Here is a 14,712-nt window from a genome sequence, read left to right as displayed (position 1 = left end):
TGGTGCCTGACCCAATCAGTCTAATTAGCCTCCACCTGCTCCCTGCTCATATAACCTCACTTCCCCTTCACTGCTTTGCCGGATCTTGTTGCCTTGTGCCAGAGAAAGCGTTTATAGTGTTTGCCTTACCAGTGTTCCTGACCTCTTGCTATCGCCATTGACTACGAACCTTGCCGCCTGCCCCGACCTTCTGCTACGTCTGACCTTGTCTCTGTCTAGTCCTTCTGTCCCACGCCTTCTCAGCAGTCAGCGAGGTTGAGCCGTTGCCGGTGGATACGACCTGGTTGCTACCGCCGCAGCAAGACCATCCCGTTTTGCGGCGGGCTCTGGTGAATACCAGTAGCAACCTAGAACCGGTCCACCAACACGGTCCACGCCAATCCCTCGCTGACACAGAGGATCCACATCCAGCCTGCCGAATCGTAACAATAACTACTATAATACTGCTCCTATATACAAGAATATAACTACTACAATACTGCTCCTATATACAAGAATATAACTACTATAATACTGCTCCTATATACAAGAATATAACTACTATAATACTGCTCCTATATACAAGAATATAACTACTATAATACTGCTCCTATATACAAGAATATAACTACTATAATACTGCTCCTATATACAAGAATAGTCTACTATAATACTGCTCCTATATACAAGAATATAACTACTATAATACTGCCTCCTATATACAAGAATATAACTACTATAATACTGCTCCTATATACAAGAATATAACTACTATATTACTGCTCCTATATACAAGAATATAACTTCTATAATACTGTTTCTATATACAAGCATATAACTACTATAATACTGACTACTATATACAACAATATAACTACTATAATACTGCTCCTATATACAAGAATATAACTACTATAATACTGCTCCTATATACAAGAATATATCTACTATAATACTGCTCCTATATACAAGAATATAACTGCTATAATACTGCTCCTATATACAAGAATAGTCTACTATAATACTGCTCCTATATACAAGAATATAACTACTATAATACTGCTCCTATATACAAGAATATAACTACTATAATACTGCTCCTATAGACAAGAATATAACTACTATAATACTGCTCCTATATACAAGAATATAACTATTACTCCACGTTGGTAATCAATGATTTGTTCCTGGTTTTCAGCCCATGTATTTTAATTATAATTTCGATTTGCAGGTAAACTAAAAGCTCAGGATGTATACGGCTGTGCTCTCTCCAGGGACCGGGATGCCGTAAGTATTAAGCATCTGGTATTTTAATGCCCTTTGCTTGGGGATCAAATTCACACAGCAACCATAAGGCGTGTAACCAACGGTTGTCCGGGCATGCTGGAAGTTGTAGTTTTGCAACAGCTGGAGCCACTCTGGTTGGGAAACACCGATCTTTGAGGTGGATCTTGTAAGATTTTTTTTTTTTTTTTTTTTTTACTGACTCCAAGCATCTTATTAAAATCAAATGGGGCACAGTGCCGAATTGGCAATTCGAGATTCACCCTTCTCTATCTACTGATAACACCTTTCGCTGTACGGATCACTTGCTAGCAGCTTCCTCCTTATCAACACAGATAGAACAGGAAGATTTCAGGATTATTAACATTCTATATATATATATATATATATATATATATATATATATATATATGTATATATAACCAAAGGATTCTCCTGTTGCTATATATATATATATATATATACCGCAAACATGAACCGCAGCACACCAGATTAACGTGAAGTGGTCTTTATTCCAACCAACGGAGCAACGTTTCAGACGCCCATGCGTCCTTTCTCAAGCACCTTTGTTTGTTTTCCAAAATATATATATATATATATATATATATATATATATATATATATATACTGTTGAAAAAACTAAAGGGAACACTTAAACAACACAATGTAACTCCAAGTCAATGACACTTCTGTGAAATCACACTGTCCACTCAGGAACAACACTGATTGACAATCAATTTCACATGCTGTTGTGCAAATGGAACAGACAACAGGTGAGAATTATAGGCAATTAGCAAGACACCCTCAATAAAGGAGTGGTTCTGCAGGTGGTGACCACAGACCACTTCTCAGTTCTTATGCTTCCTGGCTGATGTTTTGGTCACTTTTGAATGCTGACGGTGCTTTCACTCTAGTGGTAGCATGAGAAGGAGTCTACAACCCACACAAGTTGCTCAGGTAGTGCAGCTCATCCAGGATGGCACATCAATGCGAGCTGTGGCAAGAAGGTTTGCTGTGTCTGTCAGCGTAGTGTCCAGAGCATGGAGGTGCTACCAGGAGACAGGCCAGTACATCAGGAGACGTGGAGGAGGCCGTAGTAGGGCAACAACCCAGCAGCAGGACCGCTACCTCCACCTTTGTGCAAGGAGGAGCACTGCCCGAGCCCTGCAAAATGACCTCCAGCAGGCCACAAATGTGCATGTGTCCACTCAAAAGGTCAGAAACAGACTCCATGAGGGCCCGACGTCCACAGGTGGGGGTTGTGCTTACAGCCCAACACCGTGCAGGATGTTTGGCATTTGCAAGGGAACACGAAGATTGGCAAATTCGCCACTGGCGCCCTGTGCTCTTCACAGATGAAAGCAGGTTCACACTGAGCACATGTGACAGACGTGACAGAGTCTGGAGATGCTGTGGAGAACGTTCTGCTGCCTGCAACATCCTCCAGCATGACCGGTTTGGCGGTGGGTCAGTAATGGTGTGGGGTGGCATTTCTTTGGGGGCCGCACAGCCCTCCATGTGTTTGGCAGAGGTAGCCTGGCTGCCATTAGATACCGAGGTGAGACCATATGCTGGTGCGGTTGGCCCTGGGTTCCTCCTAAGGCAAGACAATGCTAGACCTGATGTGGCTGGAGTGTGTCAGCAATTCCTGCAAGAGGAAGGCATTGATGCTATGGACTGGCCCGCCCGTTCCCCAGACCTGAATCCGATTGAGCACATCTGGGACATCATGTCTAGCTCCATCCACCAATGCCACGTTGCACCACAGACTGTCCAGGAGTTGGATGCTTTAGTCCAGGTCTGGGAGGACAACCCTTGGGAGACCATCAGCCACCTCATCAGGAGCATGCCCAGGCGTTGTAGGGAGGTCATATGGGCACGTGGAGGCACACACATTTTGACTTGTTTTACGGACATTACATAAAGTTGGATCAGCCTGTAGTGGGGTTTTCCCTTTTGATTTTGAGTGTGACTCCATATCCAGACCTCCATGGGTTGATAAATTTGATTTCCATTGATAATTTTTGTGTGATTTTGTTGTCAGCACATTCAACTATGTAAAGACGAAAGTATTTCATACGATTAGTTAATTCATTCAGATCTAGGATGTGTTATCTTAGTGTTCCCTTTATTTATTTTTTGAGCAATATATATATAAAATCAAAATAGAAAATAAAAAAAAAATCTAAAAAAATTTGTAAAAGATATGCTGAACAATGATGACACATTCCCTTTAAGTAAGTCTTTCTAAGTTTGGCCACAATTAAAGTCAAAGTTAAAATCCTGTATATTAGAAAGCTGTACCATTTTACATTTTCACTTCTACCTCTGTTTACCAACCTACTGGTGCATTTCGCTCAACCAGGCACCTATAACTCTTATTCTCCCTAATCTCGCTTCCATGTGCAGCGCTTCAGCCATTGTGTAGAACACACTGACCTGCATTGCTAGTTTTCCTTATAACAATGGTCTAGAGCTGACCTTATTCACTAGAATGGGATTTATTTCTAGACGTGCTCTGTGACCTGGGCAGAGGTTTTTCTACAGTGAGTGGGAGGCTTAGATCCGAGCTTCATCCATTGTCTTATCTATATACCTGTCTATCCAGCCTGTGATGATAAGGAGGAGGCAGCTGGAAAGTAATGTGTACAAAACAGAAAGTCTTAGGTGACTGGTGGAGATCCAACCACTGGGACCTTCACGGATTCTGAGAATGGAGGTAAATGGTTCCTCTAATGAATAACGTGGCTGAGAATATGTACAGCCAGCACTCCATTTATTCTCTATAGAGCTTCCAAACATTGCTAAGCACTGAACGCAGGAATGTTTAGAATCGCCATAGAGAATGAATGGAACATTCATTGTGCAGGGGCAACAAGTCAGGACAAAACAAACACAGTACAAGTCAGGGGAACAGGTTGGGAAACAAGAGGTAAATAAGCACACAGAAATAGAATGGTAAACTAGCCGGATCAGAAATCATGAGGACTGCAAAGCATTAAAATCAGGAACCAAAGAGTTAACTGTATATACAGCCAGAGTCAAAATAACCAGAAATCAGAATAAGCAAAGAGCAACTAAGCTAGTGTTCAGGAGAGATTTTCCTATCACAGGCAATTCAGTGGGACAATTTTACTCCTTTATAGCCCAGTCAAACAGGACATGGACACAAGGTAGAATACCCTTAGCCAGTCGTCCACAGCTCCTGATTGGCCTGGGAGCCACCAGGCTACGCATGATGCTTTAGTCAAACACCAGAAAACTTAACCCTACAAGCAGGTCATTTCAGGAACACTGGCCATTCCATTAACTTGGGGGACAATTGACTGCCATTCTCATGATCGGTGGGTGTGGATAGGAGATACATTTTGATCTTGGGATAAGATTTAGATTAAAAACTTATGTGCACAGGGACCTACTGTAGAGTTATTAGAGGTTTTCAGCTTTTATGACCAGAGGCTTGTTTCCTGTACAGGTTGGGCCATTTATATGGATACACCTTAATAAAATTGGAATGGTTGGTGATATTAACTTCCTGTTTGTGGCACATTAATATATGTGAGGGGGGAAACTTTTCAAGATGGGTGGTGACCATGGCGGGCATTTTAAAGTCTGCCATTTTGAATCCAACTTTAGTTTTTTCAATAGGAAGAGGGTCATGTGACACATCAAACTTATTGGGAATTTCACAAGAAAAACAATCATGTGCTTGGTTTTACCGTAACTTTATTCTTTCATGAGTTATTTACAAGTTTCTGACCACTTTTAAAATGTGTTTAATGTACTGCCCATTGTGTTGGATTGTCAATGCAACCCTCTTCTCTATATACTACTATATACACCGCAGGAGAAATGCTAGCACAGGCTTCCAGTATCTGTATACACTGCTATATACTACTATATACACCACAGGAGAAATGCTAGCACAGGCTTCCAGTATCCGTAGTTTCAGGTGCTGCACATCTCGTATCTTCGCAGCATAGACAATTGCCTTCAGATAACCCCAAAGATAAAAGTCTAAGGGGGTCAGATCGGGAGACCTTGGGGGCCATTCAACTGGCCCACAACAACCAATCCACTTTCCAGGAAACTGTTCATCTAGGAATGCTCGGACCTGACACCCATAATGTGGTGGTCACCATCTTGCTGGAAAAACTCAGGGAACGTGCAGCTTCAGTGCATAAAGAGGGAAACACATCCTCATGGAGCAATTTCACATATCCAGTGGCCTTGAGGTTTCCATTGATGAAGAATGGCCCCACTAGCTTTGTACCCCATATACCACACCCTACCACCAATGTTTGTGTTCCAACAGTCTTGGAGGGATCTATCCAATGTGGGTTAGTGTCGGACCAATAGCGGTGGTTTTGTTTGTTAACTTCACCATTCACATAAAAGTTTCCTCATCACTGAACAAAATCTATAATCTACAATATATAGTAGTATATAGCAGTGTATACGGATACTGAAGCCTGTGCTAGCATTTCTCCTGCAGTGTATATAGTAGTATATAGCAGTGTATATAGTAGTATATAGCAATGTATACGGATAATGGAAGCCTGTGCTAGCATTTCTCCTGCGGTGTATATAGTAGTATATAGCAGTGTATATGGATACTGGAGGCCTGTGCTAGCATTTCTCCTGCGGTGTATATAGTAGTATATAGCAGTGTATACGGATACTGGAAGCCTGTGCTAGCATTTCTCCTGCGGTGTATATAGTAGTATACAGCAGTGTATATGGATACTGGAGGCCTGTGCTAGCATTTCTCCTGCGGTGTATATAGTAGTATATAGCAGTGTATATGGATACTGGAGGCCTGTGCTAGCATTTCTCCTGCAGTGTATATAGTAGTATATAGCAGTGTATATGGCTACTGGAAGCCTGTGCTAGCATTTCTCCTGTGGTGTATATAGTAGTATATAGCAGTGTATACGGATACTGGAAGCCTGTGCTAGCATTTCTCCTGCGGTGTATATAGTAGTATATAGCAGTGTATACGGATATTGGAAGCCTGTGCTAGCATTTCTCCTGCAGTGTATATAGTAGTATATAGCAGTATATAGATAAGAGGGTTGCATTGACAATCCAACACAATGGGCAGCACATTGAACACATTTTATAGGTGGTCAGAAACTTGTAAATAACTCATGAAAGAATAAAGTTACGTTAAAACCAAGCACATCATTGTTTTTCTTGTGAAATTCCCAATATGTTTGATGTGTCACATGACCCTCTTCCTATTGAAAAAACAAAAGTTGGATTCAAAATGGCCGACTTCAAAATGGCCGCCATGGTCACCACCCATCTTGAAAAGTTTCACCAACCATTCCCATTTTATTAAGGTGTATCCATATAAATGGCCCACCCTGTAGATTAAAAGCTCTTATAAACAGGGACCTCTCTCCTTGGGAATTATATTAGGTCCCTGTTTATAAGAGCTCTTATGAGCAGGGTTCTCTCTCCTGTAAAGTATAAGCTATTATGGGCAGAGTTTTCTGACCTGTAGAGTGTAAGCGCTTATTCGCAGGTATATTGATGATCAAATGGATTCAGAATGATCAATAAGAAATTTAAAATAAAAATTGGATTTATTCATTGTATGCCTGACCGCTCAGATCAGGCCACTTGTAGTAAAAATTGTTATCGGCTCCCCTCTCCTATCTGTGGCCAGAACCGGACCAGCATTCTCCTCTCCAGCCTCTAGTGACCATTTTGTGATCACTAGAGCACTGCATGAATTTTTTGATGCAGTGATTTAGTTACCAATAAAGGGTCACTAGAGGGCGAAGAGGAAGATGCTAGGCCTGACCACAGATGAGAGCAGGGAGCAGGTGAGTATTTAACACTATTCCCCACAGAGGAGCAATAACTCCTGTTCTTTTGACAGGAGTCCCTGCTTCTTTACAGTAATGAGCTATGCATCACAGCTACAAGAAGGTAGGCGGCGATGCATAGGATTGTCACATAGCGCAGTGGCGTTGCTAGGGTTGGTGTCACCCGGTGCGGTAGAAAATGGTGTCACCCCATACCTCCCCCCCCCTCAGAGCATTAGGTAGGCAGCAGTTCCCCCACATTAGGTAGCATATTTTCCCCACATTAGGCAGCATAGTTTCCCCACATTTGGTACGTGTTCCCCCACATTAGGTAGCAATTTCCCCACATTAGGTAGCACAGATTCCCCACATTAGGTAGCATAGATTCCCCACATTCGGTAGCACAGATTCCCCACATTAGCTAGCATAGACTCCCCACATTTGGTAGCACAGATTCCCCACATTAGGTAGCAGTTTCCCCACATTAGGTAGCATAGACTCCCCACATTAGGTAGCATAGAATCCCCACATTAGGTAGCATAGACTCCGCACATTTGGTAGTAGTTACCCCACATTAGGCCGCAGGTTCCCTTGCAGGTTCCCCACAATGGGTCAAAGTCTCCCCACATTAGATCGCTGTTTAACCCCCCCCCCCCCCCACAAACACACACACACAGTCAGAGAGACACACACTCACAGACAGACACACACACACAGAGTCACAGTCACACACACAGAGTTACACACACACACAGAGTCACACACACACACAGAGTCACACACACAGAGTCACACACACACAGAAAATAAGGCATACTTGGCACACCAGAAAGCCTCCTACATAATTCCAATACAAGAAATGATTGTGGGCAGGGGTGTAGCGCTCCTGGGTCCACCTGCAACCCACACACACAGTCACATACACACACACACAGAGTCACACACAGTCACATACATACACACACAGAGTCACACACAGTCACATACATACACACACAGAGTCACACACAGTCACATACATACACACACACACACACACAGTCACACACAGTCACATACATACACACACACAGAGTCACACACAGTCACATACATACACACACACAGAGTCACACACAGTCACATACATACACACACACACAGAGTCACACACAGTCACATAAATACTCACACACACAGAGTCACACACACACACAAAGTCACACACACAGAGTCACACACACACAGAAAATAAGGCATACTTGGCACACCAGAAAGCCTCCTACATAATTCCAATACAAGAAATGATTGTGGGCAGGGGTGTAGCGCTCCTGGGTCCACCTGCAACACACACACACAGTCACATACATACACACACACACAGAGTCACACACAGTCACATACATACACACACACACAGAGTCACACACAGTCACATACATACACACACACAGAGTCACACACAGTCACATAAATACTCACACACACACAGAGTCACACACAGTCACATACATACACACACACAGAGTCACACACAGTCACATACATACACACACACAGAGTCACACACAGTCACATACATACACACACACACAGAGTCACACACAGTCACATACATACACACACACAGAGTCACACACAGTCACATACATACACACACACAGAGTCACACACAGTCACATACATACACACATACAGAGTCACACACAGTCACATACATACACACACACACACAGAGTCACACACAGTCACATACATACACACACACACACACAGAGTCACACACAGTCACATACATACACACACACAGAGTCACACACAGTCACATAAATACACACACAGAGTCACACACAGTCACATACATACACACACACACAGTCACACACAGTCACATACATACACACACACACAGTCACATACATACACACACACAGAGTCACACACAGTCACATACATACACACGCACACACAGAGTCACACACAGTCACATACATACACACACACAGAGTCACACACAGTCACATACATACACACACACAGTCACACACAGTCACATACATACACACACACACACACACACAGAGTCACACACAGTCACATACATACACACACATAGAGTCACACACAGTCACATACATACACACACACACACAGAGTCACACACAGTCACATACATACACACACACACACACAGAGTGACACACAGTCACATACATACACACACAGAGTCACACACAGTCACATACATACACACACAGAGTCACACACAGTCACATACATACACACACACAGAGTCACACACAGTCACATACATACACACACACAGAGTGACACACAGTCACATACATACACACACAGAGTGACACACAGTCACATACATACACACACAGAGTCACACACAGTCACATACATACACACACACACAGAGTCACACACAGTCACATACATACACACACAGAGTCACACACAGTCACATACATACACACACACACAGAGTCACACACAGTCACATACTTACACACACACACACACAGAGTCACACACAGTCACATACATACACACACACACACACAGAGTCACACACAGTCACATACATACACACACACAGAGTCACACACAGACAGTCACACACAGACAGAGATAGCGACAGACAGAGAGACAGACACACACACTCACCCATCCAGCGCAGCGCTCCTTCTCTCCTGGCACCCTGCGAGTGACGTCACTGACGTCCCATGCGGTGGTGCTGACGGATGAGCGGGGGGGGGGTTGCTGACGGGCGCACAGCGCAGGTGAATGCCGGGGGGGGGGGGGGGTGGTGGTGGTGCTGTCGGCCGGGCGCACAGCGCAGGTGAAGGCGGGGGGAGGGGGGGGGGTGTTGCTGCCGGTCGGTTACAGACTGGCGGTGTTGGTGTAGCTGGGCAGCGTCTTGGTGTCACCCCATTAGGTTGGTGTCACCCGGTGCGGGCCGCACCCCCCGCTCCCGGGTCGCAACGCCACTGACATAGCGCCTTACACTTACTCAGCGTGCCACTCTGCACCAGGGCCACCTAGTATTTACTAAGAAGAAGATATGCAAGGTATGCCTTCTAATCAGTATGTATTTTAAATGGGGCAGGTGACACTGATGACAATAATAATCTCAGTTCTTAAGTGCATGCAAAATGATATGCTTGTAGCTGTGATGCATAGCTCATTACTGTAAAGAAGCAGGGACTCCTGTCAAAAGAACAGGAGTTATTGCTCCTCTGTGGGGAGTAGTGTTAAATACTCACCTGCTCCCTGCTCTCATCTGTGGTCAGGCCTGGCATCTTCCTCTTCGCCCTCTAGTGACCCTTTATTGGTAACTAAATCACTGCATCAAAAAAGCTCCCTTACCAAGCTCCCTTTGCACGGTGACATCCGGTTGACATCTTCTTATTAACACCTTCTCCCCTGTGCTGAGCCTCCTTTGCTGCAGAATGGAGCTCCACTCTGCAGAGGCTCAGCATAGGGGAGGAGGCGTTAATAGAAAGATATCGGCCGGACGTCACTGTGCACAGGGAGCTTGGGAACCCTCCCATCTTGGAAAACAGTAGAAATCACACCATACAGCAAAGATCTCCAACTTGTGGCTGTCTAGCCATTGTGAAACTACAACTCCCAGCAATGCTCTAAAAGCTGTAGTACATAAAAAGCCTGGTAGTGATAGGCCAGGAACTATGAGTGAAATTAAAAGAATAGATAGAGCACAGTCCCAAGGCAGCCCAGACGGTTTAAAGGGGGAAGCCTAAATGTAGAGAAAACATATTGCATTAATTCATGGTAATTATGGGGATCTACACAGCTATAGCCCAGGACACCTCGAGCGAGTGCCTTTGCCTTAGGCAACATTTCACAACAAGCTTCCTAAAATTCATGTAGAATTCATGACTTTCCCCTATGACATACGTCTGCCTGCCGATGTGATCAAACACTGTAGAATGAGGCGGTGTATGAGGCAGCTGCCGGCAGGTAACATGAGAGCTGCCATTGCAGCCTTCTAAGAAATCAGCAGCTGGAATGATTTTCGGTGATTTCCTAATATTATCTTTGGCCACTGGTGATCAAAAGAGGGTCCCTCCACTTTGTACAACCATGTACTGTAGTTAATAGGTCTAAAGGTCAGTGCTGATTAATTTACCTTCCCTAATATCTGATACAGAACTCAAAATCAGCATCCTGACTGCCAACCACTAGGGGGAGCTCACTGCACACTGAGTAAATTATTACTTTTGACATAAGAGCTATCAGTATACAGTTAGCTCATAAGCCCCCCCTAGTGGCTGATGTGGACAGGCAGCATGTAGAGATTTTCCTTTTCTTTTTTTCTTCTTCGCCTTCTGAGAGTCATGTTGTTTCATTTTTCCATCAATAGAGCTGTAGGAGGGCCTATTTTTTGCAGTACAAGTTGTACTTTTTTAAGGCCTCCCTTCACAATATCATATAATGTATGGTATGGAGCCCACAAAAATATATCTGTGGCTTAAAAAAACTAAAATGATTTGTGCCTTACTGTGAGGGAGTTTTCTGAGTTCACTGTGCAATAAAACGGGTATGTTAAAGGGGTACTCCACTACTTTAAGACTTATCCCCTATCTGCAGGATAGGGAATAAGTGTCAGATCGCAGGGGAGGTCTAACCTCTGGAACCCCCTGTGATCTCCAGAACGAGGCCCTATATGTCCTTGTGCATGGAGCAGTGTATCGGCACAACCACCATGCACTGTCTATGGGAGCGCAGAGATATCAGAGTACAGTGTTTGGATAGAGAATTTATAGAGCGCATGCCAACAAGCCACTACAAGCACAGGAAGAAAAGGGGCCCCGTTCAGGAGATGATGGGGGGGGGGGGGGGGGGGGGGCAATAGCAAATTTATTTAGTTTTTTTTTTTTAGTTTCTATTAAGCTTCATAAAAAAAAAAAAAAAAGCTTAAAAAAAAATAAAATCCTTTAAAGCAAAATATAATTATATTTTAATAGTTTGGAAAATTTTCCACATGCAGCAATGCAATGCTAAGAGGTGGGTGTGTGATTTATGTGTATATATATATATATATATATATAATTATTATATATTTTTTTTAAACATTTTTTAGAGAACCTTTTTAGTGTTATACATCTAGTCTCCCTAGAGGACTTTAATGTGTGATCGCTCAACAACTTGGGTCCTGGACTCACTCGGGTGTCCCAGTTCACCAGGGACAACATGGACTCTGTAATGGTGAGGCTGATGGTGACCACCATTTGCACTGCAGCGGCTTGCGCCACTGGGGGAACAACGGTTGGTGCCTGTTGGGCCGGCCAAACCTCTTCTGCAGGAGTTGGTGGGGCAAGCTGTGCATAACTAGCTTGCCCCCTGACTGGTGAGCAGTTAAGGGGTTAAGAAATATACAGGCAATGTTTTAGCCCCCTCCCCCACCTGTAAAACTTGCCAGTGGCTATAGTGGTATGTCCCATGGGTGGGGGGAAGGAGTGCACCAATCAGGGGTTCAATAGTTTCCCGGGCTTTCAGGGGCCCTCCCCTGGGTATTTATAGCTGAGGTGCCTCCCTTCCCCCCTCAATCTGCCCAGGACCCGGAGTTTTGCCCTCCCTCCCTCCCTTTTTTGTATCTCTGTTTATTGTAAGTCACAGCTTGGCGGTAAGAAGACGGTGAAAGCGGGGTCAACCCGGGGTAGACCTCCACACAGGACGGTGTGGCAGCACCTCTCGGGTTGGTAAGAAGCCAATCGGTGTCTTTGTTACAGTTAAATTGTTATTTATATAAGTAATTTTATAAATAAAGCTGTGGCCAATCCCCACCCACGGAAAAGTTAAATTGTTGTTGTGTCAGTTATTATTTAATTAATTATAGTAATAAGGGGGAGGGGGAGTTATAGCCTTATAGGAGCTAATTGTGTCTCAACAGTCAGGCCGAGGCACATCAGTTGGTGCCCGCTGGTTAAGCCAAACCTCCTCGACCACAGGAGTAGGCCTGGGCACATTCACAGACGACTGTGGTAGATACTTTGGTGCCATGACAGGCACTTCCGGCATGTAGACCTCCTCCTAGGTTGGATTCTTTGGACAGGTCACCACAGCCGCCCACTCTCCTCTCAAGCTCTGTACAGGAGTATACTTCACGATCTCACCGCTCTCTAGAGAATGCATGGACGGGGGAAGATAGTCTCTCTGCACTGCCCGACGATTGATCAGGATGGTCCCTCCATGACGACAGTCCATGAGGGTGCCAAACTCCCGCACTTTGTCGAATTTCACCACTGTACCACGGTGATGTTCCAGGGGTGGCTCTTCCTCTCGGGGATGTTCCAATTTTCTGATTTACAGGGCCTCTAATGCTTTGGTGTCCTGTTGCTGCGCCTGTTGCACCTCATATGGCAGCAGCTAAGGCCCATATGTCACTACTCTCTGTGCCCTCAGTCCCTCTACGATCTCGGCTACCTGAGCCTCTCTTCTGGCCATTTTGTACTGGGCCAGAGGGACTGGGGGATGGGACTTCCCTGGCAGGGAAAGAAGGTGCTCCCTCATGTATCGGATCAGTCCAAGCTCATTGCCAAACAACCAGGTATGGTGGTGAGGGGACAGCCTCACCGGCAATGATGCACTAGAAGATGCTGGCGTTCCGTTATCTGGGGTTGGTGGCCAGTCTCCATCGTCCTCGGGCAACGGGACGTGGTAGCAGGCCTCTTTGGCCCCGATGGAGATGCCAGCTCCAGAAACATTTGCGCCACGGGAACTTTCCGGGCCTCCGGCGCCATCTTGGGACTCTCTGCATGTGAGCTTGCCTGTTCCGCCATGCTGCTCCTCTTACTGTCTTCCAGCAAACTGAGAGGATCTGCTCCTTTTATGCAGGGCTTCGGGAAAATGGCCGCCATCCGGAAGTGGGTCAGCGGTGACTTACGCTCCCCTGGGAACAAGGGGCGGATCTTCACAGTTCCACTTCAGCATCGGTACAACAACATGGTTTCCACGCCCATGGGCGGGACGCTGACCAGCGCGGGACATTTTGGCACGCTTCTCCAGCACATCTTTAACCCTTCCAGGTACAGGCAATACTTGTCAATGTAACATAGTTTCTGATCTGATCTTGCGCATGGTTTTCACGTCTTCCATACTGTTCCAAATAGCAGGCAACAACATTTTCTTCACCTCCCCCTCTATTTCAAAAGCGCCTCGGGTAACACACATTTCATAGACAAAGTCCCGTACACTTTTTGGCGCAGACTTAAATCGCATTGGCATGTGGTTTTTGCAGACAATATTGGGCACAGTTCAGACTAGGGGGAGGGCTTGTGGCATAAGGCGCACACCCGTATCCTGTTCGTGATGCCAAAAGTTGTGGTGGCGGGGTGTGTGGTGTAGGGCAGATGTTGTTACCCTAGAGGCAGATGGCAAAGTTGGTAAGGTCTGTACAGTTTAGCCAAGGCCCAAGGAGGTGACCAGTGACGCAGAGACCTTAAGGGCTTGCTGGGACTTGTAGTAGGACTGGACAATTGAATGCAGACCACGCTGACTTGACAGATAACAGGGACTGACTTGACTTGACTCATAAAGCTGTGACTTTATCTTACTTGAATTGATGGTGGCTGCCAGAATCGGCTGCCGGTGTGTGTAAAAGAAGTGTCATAGACCTGCG

The 14,712-nt window shown here is 45.0% G+C and overlaps 1 protein-coding gene across 2 annotated transcripts in view; it reads left to right on the top strand.

Moving 5' to 3' along the window:
- Positions 1-1,195: 1,195 nt before the first annotated feature.
- The window catches only part of PLEKHB1 (pleckstrin homology domain containing B1), a 113,207-nt gene continuing 99,690 nt past the window's right edge, over positions 1,196-14,712 (top strand). Inside the window, exons 1-2 of one of the 2 annotated variants that reach the window (XM_056561211.1) lie at positions 1,252-1,266; positions 13,929-14,119. The gene's annotated coding sequence lies outside the window, so the exon portion shown is untranslated. Of the gene's footprint in view, positions 1,267-13,928; positions 14,120-14,712 lie in introns of both variants that reach the window. The other variant, XM_056561212.1, reaches the window with a different exon arrangement.

The sequence above is a fragment of the Hyla sarda genome, chromosome 2 (assembly GCF_029499605.1).
Source record: "Hyla sarda isolate aHylSar1 chromosome 2, aHylSar1.hap1, whole genome shotgun sequence".
NCBI classification, from domain to species: domain Eukaryota; kingdom Metazoa; phylum Chordata; class Amphibia; order Anura; family Hylidae; genus Hyla; species Hyla sarda.
Note: the sequence above shows the minus strand (reverse complement) of the source record. Positions and strands in the feature narration are given on the sequence as shown.